Source organism: Triticum urartu, chromosome 2 (assembly GCF_003073215.2).
Source record: "Triticum urartu cultivar G1812 chromosome 2, Tu2.1, whole genome shotgun sequence".
NCBI lineage: Eukaryota > Viridiplantae > Streptophyta > Magnoliopsida > Poales > Poaceae > Triticum > Triticum urartu.
The window spans coordinates 634,025,316-634,032,829 of record NC_053023.1 but is presented as its reverse complement, the minus strand read 5'-3'; positions in this window follow the sequence as shown (position 1 = coordinate 634,032,829).

Sequence of the window (7,514 nt, the reverse complement as noted above, 5' to 3'; positions counted from 1 at the left end):
AAGTTCTCTTTTGAGACACTCGATGTAATAAGTGTGTGATTGCTACTCTGCTATAAATCCTCCGAGTACTGTGTGGTGTCAGCATTACTGATCCAGGGATGACACCGGAGCACAGAGATCAGACTGTTTGAGGTCTGGTCGCTACAGAGATGGTATCAGAGCACACGCTGACTGTAGGACACGACCACTAAGCTAAAAGACCTAGATCACTATTCACTCTCTTCTCTTCTGACCTCTCATCTTTTCTACTCTTTAGGATGGCGGATGCAAGGAACAAGTTCACACAACCGGATGAAGATACACCCTTTGGACGACACTTGAAGGAAGTCACTAGATACCTGAACATAGGAGTACCAAGCTTCACGGGAACCTACAACGCCACTTTACCTGAAGAAGAGCGCTGGATGATTCAAGTTCAAGTTCCAGGAAGGACGTTCATGCCAGTCACTGAGCCCATAGAGTTTTCTTTTGATGCACCAACTTGGAGTCTAGGAAAGAGCATGGCAGCTCACATCGCCATGGGACGCATTGGAGAAGTCTACCGCAAGGATCTCAAAGATACTATCTACCAGATTTGTGGGCGCCGAGATGAACACTGGGAGATGATCAGCACCAGGAAGGATAGATCAATCAGCTTTTATCCAGGAGTTAAACCAGCACATTCGACGACAGGAGAACCAGATGTGCGCCGACATGATAGATCTGAAGAAGGCTAAGACTAGAATCAAGGAACTGGAGGAAGAACTCAAGGCTACACGTGAAGATTATGAAGAGGAAATTGAAGTATTGGTGGAGAAGAATGACGACCTGATCAAGAAGATTGGAATATTTATGGGAGACCCTACGCCAGTAGATGAAGACGAAGAACCCCAGGAGATTAGCCCGGAAGACTACATCATCATCGACGCACCGACTCGGAACCAGATAGTAGCGATGATGACTATGTTGATGAAGCTGGAGCAGATATTATGGAGCAACCGACATAATATTTCTAGTAGACCACCTCATCAGTAGTAGTAGTCCACCATGTAAATATAGTAGTCCGAGCACTTTTGCGATAGTAGATCGATTGTATGCCCTTGTTTGATTGAAGTGAATTGTTTGCTTTTGCCTCATGTGCATATGGGTAGTGTTTTCTCTTTAGACCCCCTCTATTCTTACATCTCATCTTTCTAAACCCTCAGATGCCTCTGAGACTGACCCTAGATTTGCCTTTCCACCGGAGCTCACCCAGTTGATCCAGCAGCAGAACACATTGATGCAGTTGCTAGTCCAGAATCAGAATCAGGGGAACAACAACAACAACCCACCACCACCACCACCTGTTGACCACTTAGCCCGTTTCTTAGGCTGAATCCGCCGGTGTTTTCCAGTAGCACCGAGCCGATAGTAGCAGATGATTGGCTCCGCAAGACAGCTAGGGAGTTGACCACAGCAGGATGCACAGATGCGGAGAAGGTGAAGTTTGCCGCACATCAGCTAGAAGGACCCGCAGCATCATGGTGGGAGAATTTCACAGCCACTTTCCCAGTCGACACTGTCACATGGGACCAGTTTCAGCAGGCTTTCCGTACTGCCCATGTTTCAGCAGGAGCTATGGCCATGAAGAAGCGTGAGTTTCGCAACTTGCGCCAAGGAGGACGGACAGTTGGCCAGTATGTGAGAATTTAGTAAGCTAGCACGTTATGCCCCAGATGACGTCGCTACGGATGCAGCTAAGCAAGAGAAGTTTCTGGAAGGACTGAATGATGAGTTGAGCATGCAGTTGATGGTAGCCACCTTCAACAACTACCAGGAGTTGGTAGATCGTGCTCTTATGATTGAAGGGAAGCAGCAGCAAATTGAGAATCGCAAGAGGAAGTATGGACAAGGAAAGTACAATTCAGGAGCTCAGCAGAAGCCACGTTTTACCCCTAGACCGGGAGGACATTTTCAGCATACCCATGGAGGAGGTAGCTCGCACAATCACAATGGCACCAAGAATGGTAATGGCAATGGAGGAAGCAACGGCCAGAACCGCACCAACCCCTCAACCCCAGCCAAGAAGGACCTAAGCCAAGTCACTTGCTTTAAGTGTTCGAAGACAGGACATTATGCCAATGAATGTCCTGAATTACAAAATGGAAATAGCAATGGAAGTTCTGGGAAGAAGCCGAACCCTTTCAACAGGGGACAGGTGAACCACGTTAGCGTGGAGGAGGTTGAAGCTCAGCCCGATGCAGTAATAGGTAAGTTTTTGGTTAAGTCATTTACTGCACTCGTTCTTTTTGATACTGGTGCATCGCATTCATACATCTCAAGGGGATTTGTGGATAAGTATAACCTACCAACCCAAGCCCTTAGGTCACCCATGTTAGTAACCTCGCCCGAGCAGAGTATGTGGCTAGTCTATGGTGTGATCGGTTACCATTAAGGATTGGTAACTATGTTTTTCCCTCAGACCTAATAGTATTGGAATCTCAAGGATTGGATGTGATATTAGGCATGGATTGGTTATCAAAGTATGAAGGGAATATTGAATGTGCTAGTAAGTCAATTTTGCTTACCCCAGAAGGGAGAAGGATCAAGTATGTATCCCGGCATGTGCCAAAGAGACTCAAGTAAATTGCCTAACAGGAGTTGTGCAGGAGGAAGTACCAGTGGTAAGAGATTTCTCTGATGTATTTCCAGAAGAGTTGCCAAGCATGCCACCGGATAGAGATATTGAGTTTTTGATTGAGCTATTGCCAGGCACAGGGCCAATATCAAAGAGACCATATAGGATGCCAGCAAAGGATTTGGTGGAAATTAAGAAGCAGATTAAGGAGTTACTGGATAAGGGATATATTCGCCCAAGTTCTTCACCTTGGGGATCGCCAGTACTTCTAGTGGAGAAGAAGGATGGATCGTTAAGGATGGTTGTTGATTATCGAGGATTGAATGAAGTAACGATCAAGAACAAGTACCCACTACCAATGATCAACGATCTGTTTGATCGATTGCAAGGAGCTAAGGTATTTTCCAAGATCGATCTGCGATCAGGATACCACCAGTTGAAGATTCGAGAACAGGATATTCCGAAGACAGCTTTTACTACCAGGTATGGGCTGTATGAGTATACCGTTATGTCATTTGGTCTGACTAACGCACCTACCTATTTTATGAACATGATGAACAAAGTGTTTATGGAGTTTTGATAAGTTCGTCGTAGTGTTCATTGATGATATCCTGGTTTACTCAAGAATGAAGAGGAGCATAAGGAGCATTTGCGTTTGGTACTTGGAAAGCTCAGAGAACATCAATTATATGCCAAGTTCAGCAAATGTGAGTTTTGGTTGAAGGAAGTAGGATTCCTCGAACAGTTATATCCTGGAGAAGGTATAGCAGTAGATCCCACTAAAGTTGAAACCGTGACCAAGTGGGAAGCCCAACAACAGTTGGAGAGATCCGGAGTTTTCTTGGACTCGCAGGATACTACCGGAGATTTATTGAGAATTTCTCAAAGATTGCGAAGCCTATGACGGAGTTGTTGAAAGAAGGATACCAAGTTCATATGGACAGAGGAATGTGAGGCCAGTTTCCAGGAGTTGAAGAAACGTTTGGTTACATCACCTGTGTTGATTTTGCCAGAGCAGACCAAGGATTATGAGGTGTATTGCGACGCTTCACGTCGAGGACTTGGAGCAGTGCTTATGCAGGAAGGAAGAGTTGTTTCATATGCCTCAACAACTGAAAGCCTCATGAGTTGAATTATGCTACGCATGATTTGGAGTTAGCAGCCGTAGTATGCATTGAAGAACATGGAGACATTTCTCATTGGAAATCATTGTGAGGTGTACACGGATCATAAGAGTTTGAAGTACATTTTCACACAGAAGGAGTTGAACTCAGACAAAGGAGATGGTTGGAGCTTATCAAGGATTATGATATGAAATTGCATTATCATCCCGGAAAGCTAATGTAGTAGCTGATGCATTAAGCCATAAGAGCCATGTCAATACGTTAATGACGGGAGAAATACCCAAGGAGTTAGCAGAAAATCTTCGTGAACTATGTTTGGAAATAGTTCCGAGAGGCTATGTAGCAGCATTGGAGATTCAGTCAACCTTGATGGATAGAATCAGAGAAGCTCAGAAAGCTGACAAAGAGATTGCCGCTATAAAGGAGAAACTGAGCAAAGGAAAAGCTAAAGGATTTCGTGAGGATGAGCACGACACCCTATGGTTTGAAGACCGTGTCTACGTGCCCAATGACCCAGAGATCAGGAAGTTGATTTTGCAAGAGGCACACGACTCACCGTATTCGATTCATCCAGGAAATACCAAGATGTATCTAGATTTGAAGGATATTTTTTGGTGGACCGGAATGAAGAAGGATATAGCGAAGTATGTAGCAGTTTGTGATGTATGTCAGAGAGTAAAGGCAGAGCATCAGAAGCCAGCAAGATTGTTACAACCATTGCCGACACCCGAATGGAAGTGGGATAAACTAGGCATGGATTTTATCACGGGATTGCCCAAGACTCGTTCAGGCTAGCTATGACTCAATTTGGGTTGTAGTTGATCGATTGTCGAAAGTAGGTCATTTCATCCCAGTAAAGCTTACACCAGTGCTAAGTTAGCAAAGATATACATGACCAGGATCGTATGCCTGCATGGAGTTCCAAGGAGTATCGTATCAGATAGAGGAACCCAGTTTACCTCAAAGTTCTGGAAGCAGTTGCACGAAACTTTGGGTACTAGGCTAGAGTTCAGTACAGCTTTTCATCCACAGACAAATGGACAGACCGAGAGAGTAAATCAGATTTTGGAGGATATGCTGAGAGCTTGTGCGCTAGATTATGGATCTAGTTGGGACGACAATTTTCCATATGCAGAGTTCTCTTACAACAATAGTTACCAAACCAGTTTAAAGATGACCCCTTTCGAAGCCTTGTACGGAAGGAGGTGCAGGACACTGTTGTCATGGGACGAAGTTGGAGACCGTCAGTTGTTTGGACCTGACTTGATTAAAGAGTCTGAACAGGAAGGTGAAGTTGATTCGCGATAGGCTCAAGGTAGCCCAGTCCAGACAGAAAAGTTATGCAGATTCTAAACGCAAGGAGACAGTTTACGAAGTCGGAGATAGAGCTTATCTTCGAGTATCTCCACTTCGAGGAACAAAGCGTTTTGGAGTTAAAGGGAAGTTAGCGCCACGATTTGTAGGACCATATCGAGTTTTGGAGCGTATGGGAGAAGTGGCCTACAAGTTGGAATTGCCCGAAGGATTGTCAGGAGTTCATGATGTGTTCCACGTTTCTCAGCTGAAGAAGTGCACGCGGAGATGGCTGACATACCGTTGAGAGATACAGTGCCTTTGGAAACTATTCAGTTGGATAACGATTTGACCTACGAGGAGAAGCCAGTAAGATTCTCGAGTTTGCCAACCGAGTTACTCGCAGCAAGGTTATCAAGTTTTGCAAAGTTCAGTGGAGCCACCACTCAGAGGATGAAGCCACCTGGGAGCGAGAGGAAGATTTGTTCAAGGACCACCCTCACCTATTTTCTAGCCAACCCGAATCTCGAGGGCGAGATTCATCTTAAGGGGGGTAGGTTTGTAACATCCCAAATTTTCAATTTGGAATGTTATACATTAGATCATCAATGCATATCATATTTCATTTTGCATTTTGGTTGATCCTAGAAATTCTACGCAACTCAATGACCCACGGAGAGAGTTGGGGATTTCGTTATTTTCATATTTGAGTTTTCTCAAATTTTGAGAATAGGATCATTTGATTTTATTTATTTTATCATCAATTATTTCTATTACAAAAATATGAGAGAGGGAATAAAATGACTTTCCCAAAATAAAGAAATATTGAGGATTTAATAATAAAATCAAATAAGATTTTATTTCGGAGTTTTTCGGTGTTTTATTTGAATTTAGGAAAAATGCGTTTTTCAAAATTGCATTTAGGTCCCAAATAAATGTTCACCTTGTGAGCTTGATTTTAGAAGCCCGTGAAAATTTATTTCGGAATTTTTGGAGTCCGTTTAGTATTTCTTTTTATTTTTTCTTCCGAGCGAATATTAAAAAAAAACCGCGCCGCGCGCCGACTGGGCCAAGGCCCAGCCGACGGCCCACCCCGCCGCCTGCCGTCTCCCTCCAGGAGACTGGAGCCGCCGCCGCCGCCCGAGTCCGGCTCGGAGCCGCCCCGCCGTGCCCCTTCCCCAAGGCAGCACACCCCCCCAATACCGGACCCCCCGCCGCCCCTCACCTCACCCCACCCCGCCGAGCCGCCCGCCCCGCGCAGCCGCCCCCCGCCCGTGCCGCCGCCCGAGCCCGCCGCCCCCCCGTCGCCGCGCCCGCCGCACCCCCCGCACCCGCCGGAGCCCCGCCCCGCCCGCCGGAGTGCCTCGCCGGAGGTATAGCCGCCGCCGTTCGCCGTTCGTTTTTTTTAAAAAACCGCCTCGGTCTTTTTTCGAAACCCTAGATCGGTTTGTTTTTTCTTTCTCTGGTTTATTTAATTAGTGAACGTTCACCGATCCGTTCGTTTTAGCGAACGTGTTCACCGGTTAGTTTCTCTTAACGAACGTCCGTTCGATTAACTGTTCGTCAGTTTTCTTTTTCTCGGATTAAATCCACGATTTATCCGATCGCGATTCCTGATCCGATTTTCGTTTTAGTTTAACTTTTCGCTCGTTTATCGGAATCAGGTGATTCAAGCGCCTAGAGTTTCGTCTCGAAACCCTGTATCCGTTTAATCAACTTAAACAAGATTTTGCTACTGTAAAATTTGCCCTAGATCCAGATTACTAGAACGAAGTTGTTTTCTTTCGCCGTTTGACTTTCGTTGCTTCGTTCGATTTGATTCTTTTAACAACCGGAGTTCTTAAGTTGAACCTTCTGGTTAGATCTCTTATTTGAGTTTTACCTGTGCATTAGATGAGTACTTATTGTATGCTCGTTTGTTTGTTTGCGATAGAGTATCCGGAGTGCGCCGCCTGTTACTTCAAATCGCTAGGTTTCCCGGATCATCAGCAAGGCAAGTAACACTTTGATCATACCTTTTCTACTACCCAGTTTTATTACATTAGATCAATCCTCACACATTGCATGATTAGGATCTAATTAAATTGTGGGATGAGAAGTAGATGAGGTAGTACCTATTACCTGTTTATTTTCAAACCTTTGGGAGTTACTTCTACGTTTGCTTATTATGCCATGCTATGCTAGTAGACGTGGATTGGGTGAGTGAAATCCATGACAGATGTGAGATTGTTAATTAATGGTTTATCTAAGGTGGCAACTTAAACACACATCTGGGTGGATTGAGGCACCTGGGTATTCCAGGACTTGCCTGTTTTCTTTTGGACCGCCATCCAGGCTTAAAGGGATCATAAGACTATTCATACTAGAAACTTCCGTGTGCAGCCACAAGCTATTATGGGCTCTAGCATAGTTGACTAAGTTGTGCGAACTCTTACAGTGGTAGACTAGCAGATGTAGGGGATGTAGGTGGTACGGTCTACCCGATCGTAAGGTGCTAGCGC